Source organism: Bos indicus, chromosome 5 (assembly GCF_029378745.1).
Source record: "Bos indicus isolate NIAB-ARS_2022 breed Sahiwal x Tharparkar chromosome 5, NIAB-ARS_B.indTharparkar_mat_pri_1.0, whole genome shotgun sequence".
Lineage (NCBI taxonomy): Eukaryota > Metazoa > Chordata > Mammalia > Artiodactyla > Bovidae > Bos > Bos indicus.
Genome location: NC_091764.1, coordinates 43,215,546 through 43,240,031, shown reverse-complemented (window position 1 = coordinate 43,240,031; position 24,486 = coordinate 43,215,546). Strand labels below are relative to the sequence as shown.

Sequence of the window (24,486 nt, the reverse complement as noted above, 5' to 3'; positions counted from 1 at the left end):
CTATAGGCCTTTGTGGCTTAGTCACCTTCTTGGTACCCTTCTCATCCATTCTAGTGTGCCCCTTCCCCCAACACACACACTCCCTGTATAGACAGTAAGGCCTGCTGAGGTTAATTTCCGAGCTCCATTCTTGAGTCAAATGTTCAACGTGATATACTTTGTGGTCTAGGGAGTCCATCATATCAAAGTTAATAAAAGGCTAATCTGAATTGTGACAACTTATCTGTAGCCTTTATTTCTCCATGAAAAAGTGGCTTACTGTGGTTGTTTTTTCTCTGCTGATAATATGAAGTAATATTGGGGATGTACATCAAATTTAAGTTCACAAATACTTCTTTAGCATCTATTATGATCAAAGAACTGGGCAAGAAATGGGAGGGTGTACAAAGATGAGTTCATTTAACAAATATTTATTAAATGCCTGCTTAGGTTCTAGGTGTGTTTCTAGGTTTTAGGACTGGAATAGAGATCAAAAGAAGATTTCTGAAGCTTACATTTCAGTGGAGTGACTGACAAGAAATCAATTCATAATGTACTGTCATGTAATGATGGATGGGCAAAGAAATTTAAGCAGCATAAAGGTACAGAAAGTTATGGAAGGAATGAGAGCTGTTCTTTTACATAGGATGGCCAGGGAAGGTGGCTCTGATGAAGTGATATTTCCACAGAGACCCAAAGGACATGAGAGGATTATCAGTGGCCTAAGGGATATAGAGGAATGAATCATGTGGCTCTCCAGAGAAAGACTGTTCCACAAGTTCCAGGAACAGCAAGTACAATGGCACTGAGGCGAGTGTGCGGAATAGTGAGGATGACGGTGAGTGAATAGAGAACAGTGGGAGAAGAGACGAGGGTCTCAGAAAACTTTATAAGGACTTTGGATTCTAGTCTAAGTGTGATGGTAAGTTATTTGACACTAGGCCGGACCAAGATATAATCAGACTTAGACTTTTAAACAATTTGAATGATCCATCTGGATGCTGAGATGAGGATAGAATTTGTATGGGGGGAGGAGTGTTTGTGTACACGCGCATGCTCACTTGTGCAAGGTGAGAGCATCAGAGGCAAGACTGGAAACAAGGAGTCCAGTAGGACAAACAAAAGGTGGTGGCGATTTAGATCAGGGAGTAGCATTGATAAGGTCTGCTGATGGACTGGATGTGAGTAATGAGGGAGAAAAGAATGAAGATGACTCAAAGGTTTGTGGCAATCACAACTGAGAAAGGGAGGTGGTTTTATTATTATAAACAGGAAAACTGAAGGAGGAGTAATTTTGGAGGTTGGACACAACTGAGCACACACACACAAACACACTGCATGAAAAGCAGGTGTTCAGTTTTAGATACGCCTAGATGACTCATGGGCTTCTCCGGTGGTGCAGTCTCCTGCCAGACTTGGGAGATACAGGTTCGATTCCTGAGTCAGGAAGATCCCCTGGAGTAGGAAATTACAACCCACTGCAATATTCTTGCCTGGAAAATTCCATGGACAGAGGAGCCTGGTAGACTATGCTCCATGGTGTTACAAAGAGTCGGAAATGACTGAGCATCCTTGGCGGCAACTGATGTACACATGAGGATGAATTCTTGAGTTTCTGCCCTCAAGGAGATCATTACCTAGCAGTCAAGATAAGAACACAATAACTATCAAACAAAGCAAAACATCAAGTTCTACTGGGAGGTATATGACAAACATCTAAAGGGGAATGACTAGGGGGAATGCTTCCTGGAGAAGGAAGCATTTGCCATGAAATTTTGAGAATGAATAGAATTTTTATCTTGGGAGGGAAGATGAAGAGAAATGAAGAGAACATCAAGGAAGAGAAGAATGCCAGGAGCAAGGCTCTGGAGCTGTGGAGTATGGGGTATGTTGGGGAACCAGCAGATAGACTGGTGTGGCTGGAACCTAGGGGCCAAAGAGCAGAGGTCTGGGGAGAAGGTGTGCATGCATGCCAAGTCGCTTCAGTCATGTCTTTGCAACCCTATGGACCATATCCTGCCAGGCTCCTCTGTCCATGGGATTCTCCAGGCAAGAGTACTGGAGTGGGTTGCCATGCCCTCCTCCAGGGGATCTTCCCAACCCAGGGATCGAACCCATGTCTCTTAGTCTCCTGCATTGGCAGGCAGGTTCTTAACCACTAGTGCCACCTGGGATAAGGCAGGAGAGTAAATTGGGGCCAGTAATATAGAGGTCCTTGACAGACAGTGTGGGTTTAGTGAACATTGGGAACCCATAGTAAGAAGAATCTATGCCCATCTACCAAAGGTGGTCACATACTAATCCCTAGAATCTGTGAATATCTTATGTTATGCAGCAAAGGGAAGTCAAGGTTGCAGACGCAGTTAAATTTGCTAATCAGCTGACCTTAAAATAGGGAGATGTGCTGGTGGGCTCTAGAATCACAAGCACCTTTAAATGTGGAAGAGGAGGTCAGAGTGATGCGATTTGAAGACAACTCAACTGACTGTTGGCAGCTTTGAATACAGAAGAGGGACATGAGCCAAAGAATGCAGGCGGGAAAAGGCAAGAAAATGGATTCTTTCTTAGAGGCTTCAGAAAGGAGTATAGCCCAGCTGGTGTCTTGATTTTAGCTCAGTGAGACCCGTTTTGGAATTCTGTCCTCCAGAATTGCAAGTTAATACATTTATTTTGAGCCACTAAGTTTCTGCTATAGCAGCAATAGGAAACTAACACAGAAGCCAAGTGAGGCTTTTGAGTAGGTGACTAATATGATTAGATATTTGAAAGTTTGGTCAGATTATGTCCACCTATTACAGCTCTTTGCAAACAATCTACTCTGCAGACTGCTAGGATCTTCCTGTCTGAGAGTACTTAACCATGAGCCACCTCTGGCATCCATTTGTGGATGCTGTTTATGAAGGTCTTAATTATTTGTAAAAACTCTCAAAATTATGTATCTCAAACTCTAATCAGAAACTTTTTACTTTTACATGAGAGGTTTGTAATATTACAATATATTTCGGTTTAAGTTTTGGGGAAAATGCATATATTTTCCATTATTACAAACTTACCTCAATTATAAAGCTTTTTATAAGTTGTCAGTTTTGTTTATCTGAAATGTTTTTAATACTCATTTATGAGTGACGATGTCACTCATTTTATTTACCTTGGGTTTAAATTTTTTTTCTCTGTCTTTAGCAGAATTTTAACAATTGAGTTCCTAGACAAACTATACATTTATATTACAATTACCATAAATACTCACAGTATAATACTGAACAGAATGGTTTTCAATATTACATATGTTTCTAACTGTTCCTCATGCTGTGCCTTTGGTATTCTCTAAGACACATAAACTAATGTGTAAAAATTTGTAATTTGAGTTGTGGTAATATCCTCTTTTCTTTTAAAATAATCAGTTATAAAATTGAAAACCATATGTTTATTAAATTATTTAAATCTGTGACCATTTTGGTAAATAAACTAATCAAACAAATTTATTTCATGTATTTGCTTGGTTTGTTAGCAGAATCCAGCAGATTGGGTCACTGAAAGTTCTCTGTACCTTGAAGCACATGTGAAGAAATACCCATTCATCTAACTGATGCAATAGACCAAATGGACTTTGAAACCTTATCTGATGTCCAATTTACTAGTTATAATTTAACAACATTGTAGAAGCACTTATTGATGTTGTATCTCATTAGTGGAAATTATCAATCAGTTCAGTTCAGTTCAGTCACTCAGTCATGTCTGACTCTTTGTGACCCCATGGACTGCAGCACGACAGGCTTCCCTGTCCATCACCAACTCCCAGAGTTTCCTCAAACTCATGTCCATTGAGTCGGTAATGCCATCCAACCATCTCATCAATATATCCTGTAAAATTAAATTATAATATCAGAAGTTTAATACTTTTTTCCTGTGTATAAATAAATTTATGTAATTGTCCTTATCAACACAACTTAATTTTAAAATAATTCTCAAGAATAAAAAGTCAGAAAATAATAATGCTTACTGAGACTAAAATCTTCTATTCTCATTATAATTATCTTCTATTTCCTTTGTTACAAGAATAAAAATGGCAAAAGAATATCATGTTTATCTCTCTAAAACCAGCTTCTCTTCTAGAATCTTTTGTTTCTATTAATGGTATCATTATTCTCTGGTATTAATACTTTGTCTGATTTTTACTGCCACTGTCATGGTCAGTTTTCATTCCAATCCCAAACAAAGGCAATGCCAAAGAATGTTCAAACTACCGCACAATTGCACTCATCTCACACACTAGCAAAGTAATGCTCAAAATTCTCCAAGACAGGCTTCAACAGTACGTGAACCATGAACTTCCAGATGTTCAAGCTGGATTTAGAAAAGGCAGAGGAACTTGAGATCGAACTGCCAACATCTGCTGGATCATTGAAAAAGCAAGAGAATACTAGAAAACATCTGCTTTATTGATTATGTCAAAGTCTTTGACTGTGTGGATCAAAACAAACTGTGGAAAATTCTTCAAGAGATGGGAACACCAGACCACCTAACCTGCCTCCTGAGAAATCTCTGTGCAGGTCAAGAAGCAACAGTTAGAACTGGACATGGAACAACAGACTGGTTACAAATTGGGAAAGGAGTACATCAAGGCTGTATATTGTCACCCTGCTTATTTAACTTATATGCAGAGTACATTATGCGAAATGCCAGGCTGGATGAAGCACAAGCTGGAATCAAGATTGCCAGGAGCAATATCAATAACCTCAGATATGCAGATGATACCACCCTTATGCCAGAAAGTGAAGAAGAACTAAAGAACCTCTTGATGAAAGTGAAAGAGGAGAGTGAAAAACTGGCTTAAAACTCAACTTTCAAAAAACGAAGATCATGGCATCTGGTCCCATCACTTCATGGGAAATAGATGGGGAAACAGTGGAAACAGTGAGAGACTTTATTTTGGGGGGTCCAAAATCACTGCAGATGGTGAGTGCAGCCATGAAATTAAAAGACGCTTGCTCCTTGGAAGAAAAGCTATGACCAACCCAGACAGCGTATTAAAAAGCAAAGACATTACTTTGCCAACAAAGGTCTGTCTAGTCAAAGCTATGGTTTTTCCAGTAGTCTTGTATTGATGTGAGAGTTGGACTATAAAGAAAGCTGAACGCCAAAGAATTGATGCTTTTGAACTGTGGTGTTGGAGACGACTCTTGAGAGTCCCTTGGACTGCAAGGAGATCCAATCCGTCCATCCTAAATGAAATCAATTATGAATATTCATTAGAAGGACTGATGCTGAAACTCAAACTCCAATATTTTGGCCACCTGATACTTTGCCACCTTTTCATTTGAAAAGACCCTGATGCTGGGAAAGATTGAAGGCAGGAGGAGAAGTGGATGACAGAGGATGAGATGGTTGGATGGTATCACAAACGTGATGGACATGAATTTGAGTAAGCTCTGGGATTTTTTGACGGACAGGAAGGCCTGGCGTGCTGTGGTCCATGGGGTCACAAAGAGTCAGACACAACTGAGCTACTGAAGTGAACTGAGCTGTTCTGGTCAAAGATACTACAATTTGCTTTGGTTATTACAGTGTCTCTTCACTAATCCCTTTTTTCTAGTCAATTTCTTCCTTCAAATCAGTGATTCTCAAAGTGTAATCAGTGGACAAGAAACATCAGCATCATTTGTGAGCTTGTTAGTAATGCATGTTCTCAAACCCATCCTAAACCCACTGAATCAGAGATTCCACCCTAGTTTCTGATTTAGTAGTTCTGTGTTGGAATCTAAGAATTTGTACAGCAGAAAATAATTACCAAGCTAATAGGTGGGGAAAATGAAGTAATGTAAAACAATAAGTTTAGAAGAATGCAATAAAAGAGAGTAAAAAGACTGTAGACAGGTAGAATAAATTTTAAAAAGTAATAATCTACTCAATGTTATTTGGCAGCCTGCATAAGAGGGGAGTTGAAAGAGAATGGATACATATATACGTATTGCTGAGTTCCTTTGCTGTCCTCTTGAAACTATTATAATATCATTAATTGTCTGTACTCCAATAAAAAATAAAAAAGTTAAAAAAATAAGATAGAGTTAAACCCAAATTTATAATTACATTGAATATAAATGAACTAACTCTTCCAATTTAAAGGTAAAGACCATAGACTGGAAAACACACTATACAAACATCAATACCCCCATCAAAAAAATGAAGAAAGAAAAACTGGAGTACTTGTATAATATGAAACACAGAAGACTTTGAAACAAAAATGTGTCACTAGAGCTAAAAAGAGACATTTCATAGTTATAAAAGTTAATTCAATAAAATATAACAATTCTGTACTGGGATGTACCTAAAATATTAACTCAAAATACATAAAAACAAAAAAGTAAAGCAGAAATATATAGAAACATCTTGAGGGAGAAATATATATGTCTATCATGATGAGAGATTTTAGGACATTTCTGTTTCTAACTGATAAATACTCAGATAACAGTAATGTTAATACACATCCAACAGATTTGAGTAACATGTTTAACAATGGACCCAAGTGATATTTATAAATTAATATATCCAATAGCAGCACAGTGCACGTGGTTTCAAGTGCCCACATAATATTTCCAAAAACTGATCACATTTGGGCCATAAAGCAAGCCTTAACAAATTTCAAAGGAGTGAAATAATGAATATTATATCCTCAGTGAAATTAAGGTAGAAATGATTAAATTTTACTGAGAGACATAGATAGTATAGGAAGTTCATCAGTGAAAGTGTGAGCTTATGAATACATGATTCCTGAGCAATTAGCTCTACATAAAAAAGAAATAAAATTTGATACATGCTTCATACCCATAACAACAAATTTTAAATGGAATAAAACCTAAAAATGAAAAGAAAACAATAAAGATTTCAAAAGTTAGAATAGGAAAATATCTTTATGACATAGGTCTAAGAAATATTTTCTTAAATAAGGTTTAAAGAACAAATCATAAAAAGAAAATATTGATACATTTGAGCATGTTAAAACAATGATTTACATATGATTAAAATTATTGCAAACAATGTGAGAATGTAAGCCATATACAAGTAGAAGATAATGGCAAAAACAAGTAATCAACAACATTTATGAAAATGTCTACAAATCATTAAGAAAATGATGTTTGACATATGGGAAAATCAGTGAAGGTTATGGACAGTCAATTCATGAAAGAACCCAAATGGTCAATAAATGTGAAATAATTCTCTGTTCCAGTAATCCTAGGGAAATTCGAATGACAACAATAATGGAATGCTATTTCACACCTATCAGGCTGACAAAACATAATATGCTTCAAAAGACCAAATAATGGTGAGGATTTGAGAAAACGTGAAATCCTAACTTATTGCTGGAAAGTTAGTTCAACCACTTAGGAAAATAAACATACTATGTGAAACTGAAGTTGTGCATACCTGACAATCATTGTGACAACTGAGCAAATGACAGCAATTTCCCTTCAAAGGTGTTTACCCTAAAAAAACTAACACACGTTCAAGAAGTGTGTGTGAGGATTATCATTGCAGAACTGTTTGTAGTAGTGAAAAAGTAGGACCAATCTAACTGATTTAGGATATTGGATGGGATGCTTTAATAAGAGCCTAATAAAAGTAACCTAAACAAACAAGAAAAACCCTAAGGAAGAATCACATCCTAAGTTGTTTCAGTCGTGTCAGACTCTGACACTCCCTGGACTGTAGCCCACCAGGCTCCTCGATCCGTGGGATTTCCCAGGCAAGAAACTGGAGTGGGTTGCCATTTCCTCCTCCAGGGGATCTTCCGAACCCAGGGATCGAACCCGTGTCTCCTCCATTTAAGGAACCACAAAGAGTCGGGCACGACTGAGCAACCCCCTTTCACTTTTCACTTTCATGCGTTGGAGAAGGAAATGGCAACCCACTCCAGTGTTCTTGCCTGGAGAATCCCAGGGATGGGGGAGCCTGGTGGGCTGCCGTCTATGGGGTTGCACAGAGTCGGACATGACTTAAGCGACTTAGCAGCAGCAGCAGGTTTTTTCTTTTGTAAATGTCTGAACTTATAAGCAGTCTATGGGGCTAAACCATTCTAATCTGGAAGGTCATTCAAACACCCAGTTTCTTACTGTCTTATTGCTCTTAACATGTCCCTTAACATGTTTTTCCTAATTTGCATCGCATCTGCCTTGTGGGCAGAAAGAAGAATGAAAGAGGAAAAATAAAGGAAAGACAGCTTCCTGTAAAAAAGATATATTTCAAATATTGTAATGTTTGCCCTTTTAATGTGTACAGTTTTTTGGTATATTCACAAAGTTGTGCGAGCATCTTTGCTAATTTCAGAATATTTCCATTGCTCCCAAAGGAAATCTCATGCATATTATTTCTCACTCCCAATTCCCCCAAATTGGTTTTGATATATAATTCTTTTTATATATTCCAAAACTTGGTTTGCTAGCATTTTGTTGAAGATTTTTGCATCTATATTCATAAAGTATATTCGTCTGTAGTTTTCTTATGATATCTTTGTCTGCTTTTTGGTATCATAGTAACAGAATGAATTGGGATGTATTCTCTTTTTTTTTTAGAAGAGTTTATGATATTGCACCATGGTCAAGTGGGATTTATTTTAGGAATGCAAGCTTGGTTAAACATAATAAAATCAATACAGCATGTTAATAGAATAAATGACAGAAATCACATGCATATATATATGCAGAAAAAAATTGACAAAATCCTTTCATGACTTAAAACATCAATAGACTAGGAACTGAAGGGAACTTTGTCAGCCTGATAAAGGGGAACTGTGAAAAACCCACAACTAGTATCATACTTAATGATGAAAGACTGAAAACTTTTCCCCTGAGATCACAAACAAGGTGAAGATGTCCATTCTTCCTTCTCCTGTTCAACATAGTACTGGAGGTTTATGGTCAGGACAATTAGGTAAGAAAATGAAACCGAAGACATCCATATTGGAAAGGAAGAAATAAAACTCTCTCTATCCACAAATCACATGATCTTGTATATAGAAACTCCTGAAAACTCCAGCAAAAAAAAAAAAAAGCTACTGGGCCAAATAAATTTAGCAAGACTGCAGGACATAAGGTCAATGTGCAAAAATCAATTGTATTTTTATTTTTTTAAAGCTTTGATTTATGATAGCTTTATTGAGATCTTCATAAGGATACGTCCATTTTAAGTGTACAATGCCAGTATTTTTAGTAAATGTATACCTGTATTTTATACAGTAACAATTAACAATCCAAAAGTGAAATTAAGAACACAGTTCTACTTACAGTAGCATCAAAATAATAAAACAATTAGGAATATATTTGACAAATTTAACAAAACAGTGTAAGACTTGTACCCTGAAAACTACAAAACTCTTGAAAGAAAGAACTAAATAAAGATACCTTTTGTTCATAAATTGGGAAACAATATTGTAATGATGGCAACACTTTCCGAATTGATCTATAGATTCATTACAATTCCTATTAAAAAAACTCAATTGGATTTTCTTTTTCAGAAATTGACAAGCTGATCCTGAAATTCAGGTAAAAGTGCAAAGGACCCAGGATAGTCAAAACAATGTTGAAAAACAAGAACAAAGTTGGAACGCTCACATTTTCCAATTTTAAAATTTACTTGAAAGCTACAGTAATCAAGACTGTATGGTACTGGCATATGGAATAGATTCCAAATCTATGGAATAGCGTTGAGAGTCCAGAAATAAATGCATACATTTATAAGTAATTGATTTTGACAAGGGTGTCAAGAGCATTCAATAGGAAAAAAAAAAGTTTTTTCAACCAGTATGCTGGAACAATTGTATGTGCACATGCAAAGGCGTGAAGTTGGACTTCTACTCCACATCATAATACAAAAATTAATTCAAATCGATGAGAGACCTGAATGTAAGAGCAAAACTATAAAGCTATTGGAAGAAAACACAGTTGTCAATCTTTATGACTTTGAATTCGGCAGTTTCTTAATATGATGCAAAAGGCACAAGCAACCAAAGGAAAAATAGATAATTGGACATAATAAATTTTTTAAAAATATTTGTGGTTTTGTGCTTTGAAGGATACTATCAAGAAAGTGAAAAGATAACCACAAAATGAGAGGAAATATCTTCAAATTATCTATCTAGTAAGGATTGAATATCCAGGATATATAAAGAACCTTTACAACTCGATAACAACAGTAACATAAAGACAACCCAATTTATAAATAGACAAAAGTTAGAAACGGATATTTTTCCAAAGAAGTATACAAATGAGCAACAAGCACATGGAAAGATGCTCAGTATCATTAGTCATTGCATGCATTGTGCTAAGTCACTATGTCATGTCCAAAGTGTGCACAGTCATGTGCACTCTTTGCAACTTTATGGACTGTAGCAACTAGCCTCCTCTGTGCATAGGATTCTCCAGGCAAGAATACTAGAGTGGGTTGGCATGCTGTCCTGTAGGAAATTTTCCTGACCCAGGGATTGAACCCTAGTCTCATGTCTCCTGCATTGGCAAGAGGATACTTTCCCGTTAGTGCCACCTGGGAAGCCCCTCCTTAGTCATTGATAGTGGTTTAGTTGCTATGTCCGACTTTTTCAACCCCATGGACTGTAGCCTGCCAGGCTCCTCTGTCCATGGAATTCTCCAGGCAAGAATAGTGGAGTGGGTTGCCATTTCCTTCTCCAGGGGATCTTCCCGACCCAGGGATTGAACCCAGGTCTCCTGCATTGCAGGCAGATTCTTTACCAACTGAGCTACAAGGGAAGCCCCCTTAGTCATTCAGTTCAGTTCAGTCGCTCAGTCGTGTCTGACTCTTTGCCACCCCATGAATCGCAGCACGCCAGGCCTCTCTGTCCATCACCAACTCCCAGAGTTCACTCAGACTCAGGTCCATCGAGTCAGTGATGCCATCCCGCCATCTCATCCTCCATCGTCCCCTTCTCCTCCTGCCTCCAATCCCTCCCAGCATCTTCACATGAGGTGGCCAAAGTACTGGAGTTTCAGCTTTAGCATCATTCCTTCCAAAGAAATCCCAGGGCTGATCTCCTTCAGAATGGACTGTTTGGATCTCCTTGCAGTCCAAGGGACTCTCAAGAGTCTTCTCCAACACCACAGTTCAAAAGCATCAATTCTTTGGCACTCAGCTTTCTTCACAGTCCAACTCTCACATCCATACATGACCACAGGAAAAACCATAGCCTTGACTGGACGAACCTTTGTTGGCAAAGTAATGTCTCTGCTTTTCGATATGCTAACCTTAGTCATTAGGGGAACACAAATCAAAACTGCAATAAGATACTTTCAGCCCACTGCTGCTGCTGCTAAGTCACTTCAGTCGTGTCTGACTCTGTGCGACCCCATAGACGGCAGCCCACCAGGCTCCACCGTCCCTGGGATTCTCCAGGCAAGAACACTGGAGTGGGTTGCCATTTCCTTCTCCAGTGCGTGAAAGTGAAAAGTGAAAGTGAAGTAGCTCAGTCATGTCAGACTCTTCGCGACCCCATGGACCACAGCCTACCAGGCTCCTCCATCCATGGGATTCTCCAGGCAAGAGTACTGGAGTGGGGTGCCATTGCCTTCTCCTTTTCAGCCCACTAAGTGACCATTAAAAATTAAAAGACAGTAACAAGTTTTGATGACCATGTGGAGAAATTAGAATCCTCATACACTGTTGATAAGAATGTAAAAGATTTGTAGCTGCTTTGGAAAACAGTTGACAATTCCTCGAAAAGTTGAACAGAATTGCTATTAGACCCAGCAACTCCATTCCTAGGTATATACCCAAGAGAAATGAAAACACATGTCCACACAAAACTTGTACATGACTATTCATAGTAGCATTATTCTTAATAGCCAAAAAGTGTAAATAAATCATATGTCCATCAACTGATGAATGGACAAATAAAACGTGCTGTATTCATGCAAGGAATTTTATTTGGCTATAAGAAGGGCAGTAAAGAATATGCCTGCAATGTGGGAGACCCAGGTTCAATCCCTGGGTGGGGAAGATCCCCTTGAGAGGGGAATGGCTACCCATGCCAGTATTCTTGCCTGGAGAATCCTCCGGACAGAGGAGATGGCAGGCTACAGTCCATAGGGTCACATAGGGTCGGACATGACTGAAACGACTAAGCAAGCATGTGCATGTTTACCTGTTAATCCCAAATTCCTAATTTATCCTTCCCCCCTCCCGCTGAGGTAGGATTTCTTCTCCTAAGAGTCCGTGCCACACTTGTCAGCAAAATTGATTGTGCACAATATTTAATGAGCATTGTATATAGTGATTAAAAAAAATGGAAGATGATGTCTGTTGATTAAAGAAGGTGAAATAGATGAAGATGCAGCCAAGAAGCACCGCCATCAAAAGGATAATGCAGAGTATACTCACTAATAGTGAATGAGAGAAGCAAATGCAAAGTACAGTGTTTACTTTGATATAATTTGTGGGAAACTGTTGGGGAGGGTGGCAAAGGAGAAAGTTCGGTGGTAGGAGTTCTGGGTGGTAGGAGTCCAGGGGATTTTTTGTTGTTGTTGTTGTTAACTAATTTTTATTGAAGTATAGTTGCTTTACAGGACTTCAGCAGTAAAGAATCTGCCTGCAATGCAGGAGATGCAGGTTTGATCCCTGGGTCGGAAAGATCCCCTGGAGGAAGGCATGGCAACTCACTTCAATATTCTTGCCTGGAGAATCCCATGGATAGAGAAGCCTGGAGGGCTACATACAGTCCATAAGGTTGAAAAGGGTTGGGCAACACTGAAGCGACTGAGCACACACACATGCAGAGTTACTTTACAATGTTGTGTTAGTTTCTGCTATACAGAATCAGCTATACACATACAAATGCCGCCTCTTTTTTTAGATTTCCTTCCTGCTCAGTTCACCAGAGCATTGAGTTGAGTTCCCCATGCTGTGTGGTAGGTTCTCATTAGTTATCCATTTTATGCATCAGTTCAGTTCTGTCGCTTAGTCATGTCCGACTCTTTGCGACCCCATGAATCGCAGCACACCAGGCCTCCCTGTCCATCACCAACTCCCGGAGTTCACTCAGACTCACGTCCATGGAGTCAGTGATGCCATCCAGCCATTTCATCCTCTGTTGTCCCCTTCTCTTCCTTCCCCCAATCCCTCCCAGCATCAGAGTCTTTTCCAATGAGTCAACTCTTCACATGAGGTGGCCAAAGTACTGGAATTTCAGCCTTAGCATCATTCCTTCTGAAGAAATCCCAGGGCTGATCTTCAGAATGGACTAGTTGAATCTCCTTGCAGTCCAAGGGACTCTCAAGAGTCTTGTCCACCACCACATTTCAAAAGCATCAATTCTTTGGCTGTCAGCTTTCTTCACAGTCCAACTCTCACATCCATACATGACCACTGGAAAAACCATAGCCTTGACTAGACGGACCTTTGTTGGCAAGGTAATGTCTCTGCTTTTCAATATGCTATCTAGGTTGCCATAATGTTTTTTCCAAGGAGTAAGTGTCTTTTAATTTCATGGCTGCAGTCACCATCTGTAGTGATTTTAGAGCCCAGAAAAATAAAGTCTGACACTGTTTCCACTGTTTACCCATCTATTCCCATGAAGTGATGCATAGTGGTGTATATATGTCAATCCCAATCTCCCAATTCATCCCACCTCTCCTTTACCCTTTGATATCCGTATGTTTGTTCTCTATGTCTGTATCTTTATTTCTGGTTTGCAAATTATGTTCATCTGTGTCGTTTTTCTAGATTCTACACATACAGGTGATATTATACAATATTTGTTTTTCTCTTTCTGACTTACTTCACTCAGTGTGACAGTCTCTCAATCTGCCCACATCTCTGCAAATGGAACAGTTTCATTGTTTCTAATGTGTATATGTACTGCATCGTCTTTATCCATTCCTCTGTTGATGAACATTTAGGCTGCTTTCACATCCTGGCTATCATAAATAGTGCAGCAGAGAACTTTGAAGTACATGTATCTTTTTGACTTACAGATTTTTCTCTAGGTTTATGTCCATAAGTGGGTTTTCTAGGTCATATGGTAGTTCTGTTTTCCCTGGAGCTCGTGTAGGCAGTGCCCTGCCACCCGTAGGCACACAGAGAAAGAAGCTCCTGTGGCAGACCCCCCTGTCTCTGTGCACACCCTCTAACAATGGTCCCTTGCCTCTCTAGTGAGAGGCTTCTTCCCAGACTCCCTCATTTGTGGTGCTCTACAACCTAGCCCCCTCTAGCGGTCTTCACACAGTGAACCCCAGTCCTCCCCCTGGCATTTGACCTTCAAAGTTGAGCCTCAGTACTCAGCCCCAACCCACTCCATTGGCTGAGTGGACAAGCCTCTCAGGCTGGGAAGTGTGGGTCAGCACCCACGCTCTGTGCAGGTCTCTCTGCTTTGCCCTCAGCACACTTGTTGCTGTGCTCTCCTCCAAGGCTCCAAAGCGCTCTCTGTCCCCACCGGTGAGGGGACTTCCCAGTGTGTGGAAACCTTTTCCTCCTTCACATCTCCCTCCCAAAGGTGCAGATCCCATCCCAATTTCTTTCTCTGTCTTTTTTTTTTTTTTTTGTCTTTTGTCTTACCCAGTTACTTGGAGATTTTCTTGCTCTTTTGGAGTCTGAGGACTTCTGCCGGTGTTCAGCAGATGTTCTGTGAGAGTCGTTACACACGTAGATATTTTTTGATGTATCTGTAAGGGAGAAGGTGAGCTCCGTATCATACACCTCTGCTATTTTGATCTGATCTCTGAATGTTATGTATTTTAAAATAGTAATTTTCCAAATAAAATTTATTTGCAAAATACTCAAAATTATTCTGAAAATATTTAATTAAAATAAAATTGTAATTTTGATGGGATGAACTTTTAATTTACAAAAACTGTGAAAGTCCTAAAAATATAGGTAAATATTTACATAATTTTGTCACTGGACAAAGCCTTTTAAAGCAAGAGCAAATATTATGAACTAATACACTTTTTTAATGACACAGTAAGAAAGAAGTTAACATATTTTTCAAAAATATTAAATTTGAAAGAAAAAATGACCAATTTGAGAGGATATTTGCACTATGGTAGAGCAGTGATTCAAAACTCATTACTTAAAGAGCTTGTGGCAATAAATGGCTTTCTCTTCAGTGGAAGACTTATAGATGTGATGGTTAATTTCCTGTGTCAACTTAACTGGGCTAAAGGATGTCCAGATATTTGTAAACCATTATTTCTGTAATAAGAGAAATTCCAGAAATATTGCTCTAAAATAAATTCTCTGAGGACTTCACTGGCAGTCCATTGGTTAGGATTCTGGGCTTCCACTGCTAGAGGCACGGGTTTGATCCCTGGTGGGTGAACTGAGATCCTGTATGCTGCATGGTATGGTTAAGGGAAAAAAAAAAATTGCCTGTTATTCTATACTGATTCCTGAATACTTGGATGAAATACTATGCTAGTAGATTTGAAACCATAGGATGATATGGTTATTCTCTAGGTTAATACAAACGTCCAAACTAAAACAATCTAGTAATGATTTTTTTCTTTTTCAAAGTAGACCAGTTACTAGGGAGGAAATAGAGAAATATCTCAATAGAACTACAATGAGGACTCCTCTGTCCCAATCCCTTTTGGCGTCCAGATCAGATTAGATCAGTCGCTCAGTCGTGTCCGACTCTTTGCGACCCCATGAATCGCAGCATGCCAGGCCTCCCTGTCCATCACCAACTCCCGGAGTTCACTCAGACTCAGGTCCATTGAGTCAGCGATGCCATCCAGCCATCTCATCCTCTGTCGTCCACTTCTCCTCCTGCCCCCAATCCCTCACAGCATCAGAGTCTTTTCCAATGAGTCAACTCTTCGCATGAGGTGGCCAAAGTACTGGAGTTTCAGCTTTAGCATCATTCCTTCCAAAGAAATCCCAGGGCTGATCTCCTTCAGAATGGACTCGTTGGATCTCCTTGCAGTCCAAGGGACTCTCAAGAGTCTTCTCCAACACCACAATTCAAAAGCATCAACTCTTCGGCACTCAGCCTTCTTCACAGTCCAACTCTCACATCCATACATGACCACAGGAAAAACCATAGCCTTGACTGGATGAACCTTTGTTGGCAAAGTAATGTCTCTGCTTTTGAATATGCTATCTAGGTTGGTCATAACTTTCCTTCCAAGGAGTAAGCGTCTTTTAATTTCATGGCTGCAGTCACCATGTGTAGTGATTTTGGAGCCCAGAAAAATAAAGTTTGACACTGTTTCCACTGTTTCCCCATCTATTTCCCATGAAGTGGTGGGACTGGATGCCATGATCTTCGTTTTCTGAATGTTGAGCTTCAAGCCAACTTTTTCACTCTCCACTTTCACTTTCATCAAGAGGCTTTTGAGTTCCTCTTCACTTTCTGCCATAAGGGTGGTGTCATCTGCATATCTGAGGTGATTGATATTTCTCCCAGCAATCTTGATTCCAGTTTGTGTTTCTTCTAGTCCAGCGTTTTTCATGATGTACTCTGCATAGAAGTTAAATAAACAGGGTGACAATATACAGCCTTGACAAACTCCTTTTCCTATTTGGAACCAGTCTGTTGTTCCATGTCCAGTTCTAACTGTTGCTTCCTGACCTGAATACAAATTTCTCAAGAGGCAGATCAGGTGGTCTGGTATTCCCATCTCTTGAAGAATTTTCCACAGTTTATTGTGATCCACACAGTCAAAGGCTTTGGCATAGTCAATAAAGCAGAAATAGATGTTTTTCTGGAACTCTTTTGCTTTTTCCATGATCCAGCGGATGTTGGCAATTTGATCTCTGGTTCTTCTGCCTTTTCTAAAACCAGCTTGAACATCAGGAAGTTCACGGTTCACATATTGCTGAAGCCTGGCTTGGAGAATTTTGAGCATTGGCGTCCAGAGACAACTATATTTCACTGTTTTTGTTTTCTCTTTTTCCATTGTTTAAATTCATGTTCAAACAGTAGGCTCTCCAATGTATGTATTTTAGACAATCACCTGCCAATGGTTGAATCTGAGCATTTAACTTTCTTACACCATCCCATTCCGTCTCATTTTTCAGCCATTCACCCCTCAGATATCTTAGTTTTGGGCCAAATTAACATGGAGTGCTTAACTTTAACTACATAATGTTCATTTTTATTGCTGCTTTTTCTTTGCACTGGTAATCATGCTCTTTTAATATTTTCTTACTTCCTTATGTACCTTTACCTTACTTTTACAAAATTCTCCCACAGAATTGTAAGACTCCTTTGTATACTGTTTTTCATATACGTGCTATGCTAAGTCACTTCAGTCATGTCTAACTCTTTGCGACCCCGTGGACTGTAGCCTGCCAGGCTCCTCTGTCCATGGGGATTGTCCAGGCAAGAGTACTGGAGTGGGTTGCCATTCAGTTCTCCAAGGAATCTGCCCGACCCAGGGATAGAACCCTCGTCTCTTATGTTTCCTGCACTGGGAGGTGGGTTCTTTACCACTAGTGCCAATACCTGGGGAGCCCATATACTTATTCATAATGTGTAACTGTTTCATTCTACTTTTTTCTCCTTTAAAAAACTTTCCTTTCTGAACTGCTTCAGCCTACTGCCCCAAACTGCGCTGGTTGCACCTTGGACCTGCTGTGTCTCTCCTCTGTTAGGTATTCTGTTTCCATGACCCTATGCCACTGTCTATATACCCTTTCTTTGGTGAGATACATCTTCAAGTAGCTTCCTGAGAAAGGGTGCATGGGAAATACAATTTTTGAATCTTATGTATTGATCAGAGTTCTTTTTCTGAGGCTGTAACATACTCTAATCAGTTTACTCAAAATGCAATTTATTATTTGTTATCTATTGCCCATAAATCAATATAGGCCTGTACATCCAACATCATTCCTTTTAAGAGAAATAAACAATTAGAAGTTCTGCTCAAAATTATGCTAAACTGAGCTCAAATGTTTTCTTCGACCAGAACTGGTCATAGGCTTTAGGCACTCTCAAGCACACTGCAGAGTACTCCTAGAGCGATGAATATGTTGTTGTTGTTCAGTCACCTAGTCTTGTCTGACTCTTCACAACCCCGTACTCTGCAGCATGCCAGGCCTCCCTGAATATCTTAGTCTGAGAAAAATATGTCTAGATTAACAACTGCAACATTAGGATAAGTTGAGAAGGCCATAGTACAAAAGTGAAGATGTGTCAGGAATATGAAGCATTTATTTATTAATCCTTTTTGCCTGCAGGAGCTGCGTTAACCCTGAAAGCCCCACCTCTGTGTCTAGGTGGGTCGAATAGCCCAATGTACAATGAATGACATGGTGACTGGATGTCCCATGCTTAGGCATCAGTAACAAACCAAGAGTTTCTTGAAAGGAGAATAGCAATTTGTCAAAGAAAGCATGGGTTTGATTTACACTATCAGAACTCCACAGACTCCATCTATTCCTCCCCTCTGGCACTGCTTGGATACCATTCGAGGTCCTGGGCCACAGAAGTCAGTGAAAAGAGTAGGTTCTCCTGCTCTGGCTGCTGCTGAAAGGAGTCAGGTTTGTGGATTGCTCAGTAAGGGATCAGAGGTGGGGTCCCAAATATGGGTAAGTGTTTCCTCCAAAATGTCAAGGGTCCATCATGCACTGTGCCTCTTAGTTTTAACGAGTGAAAAGGACAGCAATCTCTTTCACTCTGGAGGACATATCCAGAAATCCCCTGTGCCATGACACCCCCAGAAGCATCACTGAAATAACACACCACTGCATTTCCCACTCTCTGGCACACCTGTACTTTACCAGGGAATTTAGAACACTTTGTACTCCCCAATTTCTGATATCAGCAGTGTGTATCATCAGCATGATATCATCTTCCTGCAGTGCAGGAGACATAGGATACCTGGGTTTGATTCCTGGGTGGAGACGATCCCCGGGAGGAGGAAAATGGCAAACCACCCCAGTATTTCTCTTGAAAAAGCCCATGGACAGAGGAGCCTGATGGGCTACAGTCCAGTCACAAAGAGTCAGACACAGCTGAGCGACTACACATGAGCGTGTATCATTTTTATTATGATCACAAATTTTGTGGATCATAAATACAGACAGGGCATAATGGGGACAGTTTATCTCTGCCCTGTGATGTTTGAGGTTCTAGTGAAATACTTGAAGCCTGGAGGCAAGAACCATCTGAAGGCTCATTCACTCCCATATCAGAGAGTTGAGTTGAGTTGGCTGTTGAGTGGGGGGCCTTGGTTCCTCTCCACACAGGCCTCTCCGTGTGGTCTCTCTGCATGGACTACTCTGGGCTTTCTCACAGCATAGTGTCCGAACTCCAAGGGCAAGCATTCCCAAGAGAGAGATGCAGGCAGAAACTATATCCTCTTTTTCTGATTTAGCTTTGGAAATCACACAGCATCACTTCCTCTGTAATCACAGACTCATCCATATTCTAGGGAAGGGAAACCCACAACACTGAGTAAAGGAGAGTCAATGTCACATTGTAAAAGCATGTAAAATAGGATAGATATTGGTGGAGCCATCTATGGAAAAATACATTCTGCCACAAATAGGAAGCATCAATTTTTCATCACCACTATCTATCAATTCTGGTTCTAGGGGACTTACCACAGACAGGGCTTGTTGTTTTCATTCATGCAGAAATGATGGTTGTTAATATTTTATTTTATACACACACACACACACATATATATATAATGAATCCCAGGTGGCTCAGTAGTAAAGTATCCACCTGCCAGTGTAGGAGATGCAGGAGATGTGTGGGTTTGATCCCTGGGTTGGTAAGTTCCCCTGGAGGAGGAAATGGCAACTCATTCCAGGATTCTTGCCTGGAGATTCCCATGGACAGAGGAGCCTGGTGGGTGGTAGTCTGTGGGATCACAAAGAGTTGGACATGACTGAGTGACCAAGCACACACACATACACACACATTATGAGGCATTTTTGAAGGCGTGCAAGAGCATTTAAGACATTTTATTTCATTTAAGTGTTCTATATGGTCATAAGAGGATTGGCCATCTCAAGAATTTTAAATTAATCATCATAAGCCATTGAACACATCTTCACATATACTGCCATGCTTATTATAAATAATTATTGTTGAGCATCTTCCAGATTAAAACTTCTTGTTTTGGTCTGACTTCTATTGAGATTCAACCTATATTTTTTGGCAAAGACACTGCATTTTTATTTCCTGACTTTCCAGCTGAATGAACTATTTTCTCTTGAAAGTGGAATGTTGTTCCAAACTTTTTTCAGTTTTCATAATGTCACCAACTTTAGCAGTCTATTTGAATCCAGAAGTTAAATAAATAATGTTAAATTACAAAAATGCAGATGTGGTCTCAAAACGTAATAATACAGTCCAACTAAAGGAGAGTTGGGGGCGGGTGGGAATACTCTGTGGTGGGTGGTGAGCTGTTTTTCTTTGTGGGTAGTGAGTGGTTCAGATAATTGGGGCATTTTCCAATGTCTTCTCCCATGTCCCTCACCTTCAAGCACATTAGATGATTCAGTCTTTCTGGAACATCCATCACATTCCATCTTCTTGGAATGTCCCCTTCCCAACCCATTCTCTGAAAAACAAACTTCCATTAAACCTTAAAGACACAATCATGGTTTCTCTTTTGTGAAGCCTTCTATTTCCCCTCAAAGCCAAAATTTTAACTTCTTCTTTCGTAACTACAAAGCACTCTAACATATGCTACTGTTACTGCACTGCATGTTCCTGGGAAGGGAGGAAGAAGAGGGCTAGGGGGTAACATCTAAGCTTTGTATCCTGTACCGCGCAATCAAGAATGGTTTAGTGCATAAATGATCAATTCCCCAAACCTGTCATTCCAAGGAAGAAAGAAAGCTGTTAAAAATGCAGGTTCCTAGTGCCTCTGAGTGAGACTTTCAGAAGGGTGGATCTTTTGACAGTCTAGGGGTCTGTGGGACCATCCTTTGACGAACCCTATTCTAGGCTGGGCACCTCTCTGTACCTGTCCAGCTTGCTCTCTCTGAAGAGCTCATTTTAGCGCCCCTTTGTTCTTAGCCCTACTTTTCACATTTTCTAAGCCATTTATTTGGCCTTCGGATTCTTCTATAAGATTATTTCCATTTAGCTTTGAGATGTGGGTGTGCATACTGGAACCACTTGCCCTAGAATTTAGCTTAGCTGACATATAATTCTGTATGTGTTTGCTCAGTTAACCTACATTCCACAGGAATATGTGTTTGCATTCAGTGCACACGTTTGCAAACAATTAATGAAGTCATGAGGCATGTGAAATATTGTAGGGTTTATAAATGACTCAGTTAAACTTTTTATTCTACAGAGTTTTTTTTTTTTTCCTTTCTTTTTGGCTGTACAAGATCTCAGTTCCCTGACCAGGAACTGAACCAGGGCCATGGCAGTGAAAGCACCGAATTCTAACCACTAGACCACCAAGGAATTCCCCCACTTTGTTTTAAGTGCTTTTCTGATTGTATGTTTATATTTTCAGAAATGTCATTAAAATTATACACCAGAGCTGACACAGAGAGGTCTTACGGGATTTCAGAAAATAGGAAAGTATGGTATAAAATATAATTAAATCTATGTTCCAGTAGATAATGTTTTAAGAATTCATTTTACAACCAAATTTACTTTGGAAATTATTTAATCTACTAAACCTATTCCAATATTACGTCTTTCAATAATTACCTCCCTAACCAAGTCAAGTCAAGAAAGAAACTGGAACCAAAAAAATGTCTTCATTTCTCTTTCTTAAGGAATGCCTAACATAGAACCCAGCCCCCAGTGTTTAGTTAACTAGATGGTGTGTTTTGTGCAGTGGTTTTTTAAAGTTACTCAGTAAAGGAAGAAAGTGAATTTTGCCTACTCTGCCCACATGATTGAAACGCAATCCTCAAGACACATCACAAAGAACCCACTCAAGAAGTGTTCTATTAAAATACAAATTCATTGTGGTAGGCTGAAAAAGAATGCTGTTATGAATCTTGATAAGCCCTAAAATAAGATAATGTAAAGTAAGTGATAATGCATACATAATCAGATATTTCACTTCAAGTGATGATAGTTTCTTCCCTTTATAAACTCTCTGAAAGTTTTTACATTAATACACTCAGAATAGCCCATTCAGTTCCATCAATTTCCTTCATGAATGCAAAACTCAAATTTCTTTTCTAAAAGATAGGCATTAAACAAATATATTTTATCATGTACCTCTTTTTCTCCTGACTTTTTAAAGAGAGTGATTTCATGCAATTTTAGGCAGCAAATGACACAGCCTCTAGTGAAGGTTATTTGGGCGATAATGGTATTAGAAGTTGGGAAAGGCAGCCTTTGCAAATGAAAAACAAGAAAAGGTCAGAACAGCACAAAGAAGTTTCTCCAAGGGAAGGCTCATTGTCCTCCATGACCGAAGACGTTGTGTCTATAAATTCACCTAAGTGAAATTACATCTGTGGCACCAAAAACCAACCCTGAAGCCAAATTGAGAAGGAGGGAACGAGCAAAGACTTAAATACATTTCTCTGAGAATGTACCGGGAAACCAAAGGGCTGCAACCGACAGCTTCAGCCCGCCAATCCACAGGAGGACTTCACAAAGTCCATTCCCAAGAAAACATCACACTAGTTCTCCAAGAGAGCGGTGTGGAAGTCAGGCCACTTCCCTGACCACCAAATCAGGGGGCTCCAAAAAGGGAAAACTGGGAAGCCCTAAAGCGAGGCACTGTGGTTGAGAATTCTCTGCAGGGAATTCCTCAGCTGCTGCTGCTGCTAAGTCGCTTCAGTCGTGTCCAACTCTGTGCGACCCCATGGACTACAGCCTACCAGGCTCTTCCATCCATGGAATTCTCCAGGCAAGAGTACTGGAGTGGGTTGCCATTGCCTTCTCCGGAATTCCTCAGCAGTCCAGTGGTTAAGACTCTGCGCTCTCACTGCTGAGGGTCCCAGTTCAGTCCTTGGTCAGAGAACTAAGACCCCACAAGCAGCAAAAATAAATAAATAAATAAATAAACTAAAAATAATAAAATGACTCAAGAAGCTCAGGAAAAAAAGAATTCTCTGCGGTTTGAATCCCAGCTGTTCCATTTGCCTTTGTAATCTAAGAAAAGATTTAAAAAAAAATTTTTTTTTTTTGGCTGTGCTGGGTCTTTGTTGCTGCTCAGGCTTTTCCCTAGTTGTGACAAATGGGTGTTACTCTTTAGTTGCAGTGAGCAGATTTCTCATTTCAGTGGCTTGTCTTGCTGTGGAGCACAGGCTCTAGGTGCATGGGCTCAGTAGTTGCTGCTCCTGGGCTCTGAGCACAGCCTCAGTAGTTGCGGCACATGGGTTTAGCTGCTCCATGGCACGTAGGACCAGGGATCGAACGCGTGTCTCCTGCATTGGCAGGCGGATTCTTCACTGCTGAGCTACCAGGGAAGCCCTAAGGAAGGTTTTCTGAAACCCCTCTGTCCCTTAGTTTCCTCATCTGTAAAATGAGGGTGATTATAATAATTGCTCATTTGAATTGAATGAGATTTGGATTAATGAAAGGTTTGACATATAGTCAATAAGTGTTAACCATGCTGATGATAGTGATAATGGTGATAAGACACGCATTGTTTGTGCCCCTCCTCCAAAGGAGAGAGATTTATGAGGGAGCTATTTGGTGCCAGGAAAACCTTGAACAACTTGAACAACCCAGAAAAGAAAATCTCTATGACTGATTTTTGAATTTTTTTTTCTGGAACACTGCTTTGAATTTTCACTTATACCTTATTTTAAAATTCTTATAATCTACACCGATCCACTAAATTGAGAAAGAATCTAGAGCAAATCTGAGTTAGGCTTCATAGAAATTTTAAAGACCAATTAAATGGACAATCAAGGTATAAAAAAATAGATAATAATGATTTTTAAGGGCCTTAAAGTTTAGCCTTTTAACAATTTTCCCAATTTTCCTTTCAAGGACATGTGCACTTTAGAAGCTGCTGGAGTATTGTAAACTCATTATTTAATCTGTGATACTCTTTGGAAAGAATGCAGTCCTTGGAAAAAAATACTTAAATTTTGATCACAGGTTATTTTCCCCAATGTGAGAGAGTACTTTGCTTCCAAAAATCCATCTATACTAGCTCAAAGTCTCCTAGAGGCAATAAACATTTCTTTTATCCCACATAAAATCACAACATACCTAATATAAAACTTTACACCCTCCGTGAAACTTTTAGTCTGACTTTTTCAGAAATGTGTAGCTGTAATTCTCCTGGTCAGACTATAGAGCTGTCATTCAGTAGAGACACTTCTTTCCCCCTCCTCCCAAAACTGAATAGTAAAGTTTTCAAACTGAGATAATAACAGAATTTAAAAATCTGCTTTAATTACATTTGGTTGTTGGTTGTTATTCCCGAAAATGTTTAGCATACCTCTTGTTTTGAGTATCAGCTGTTTTGTTGCTAAATCATGTCCGACTCTTGGAACTCCATGGACTGTAGCCTACCAGGTTCCTCTGTCCATGGGATTTCCCAGGGAGGATTACTGGGGTGGGTTGCCATTTCCTTCTCCAGGGGCTCTTTCCAACCCAGGGATCGAAAC

At 39.7% G+C, this 24,486-nt stretch overlaps 1 protein-coding gene across 2 annotated transcripts in view; it reads left to right on the top strand.

Annotated features, from left to right (window-relative positions):
- Positions 1-24,486, top strand: part of KCNMB4 (potassium calcium-activated channel subfamily M regulatory beta subunit 4) — an 82,147-nt gene that overhangs the window by 7,548 nt on the left and 50,113 nt on the right. The window lies entirely within an intron of this gene.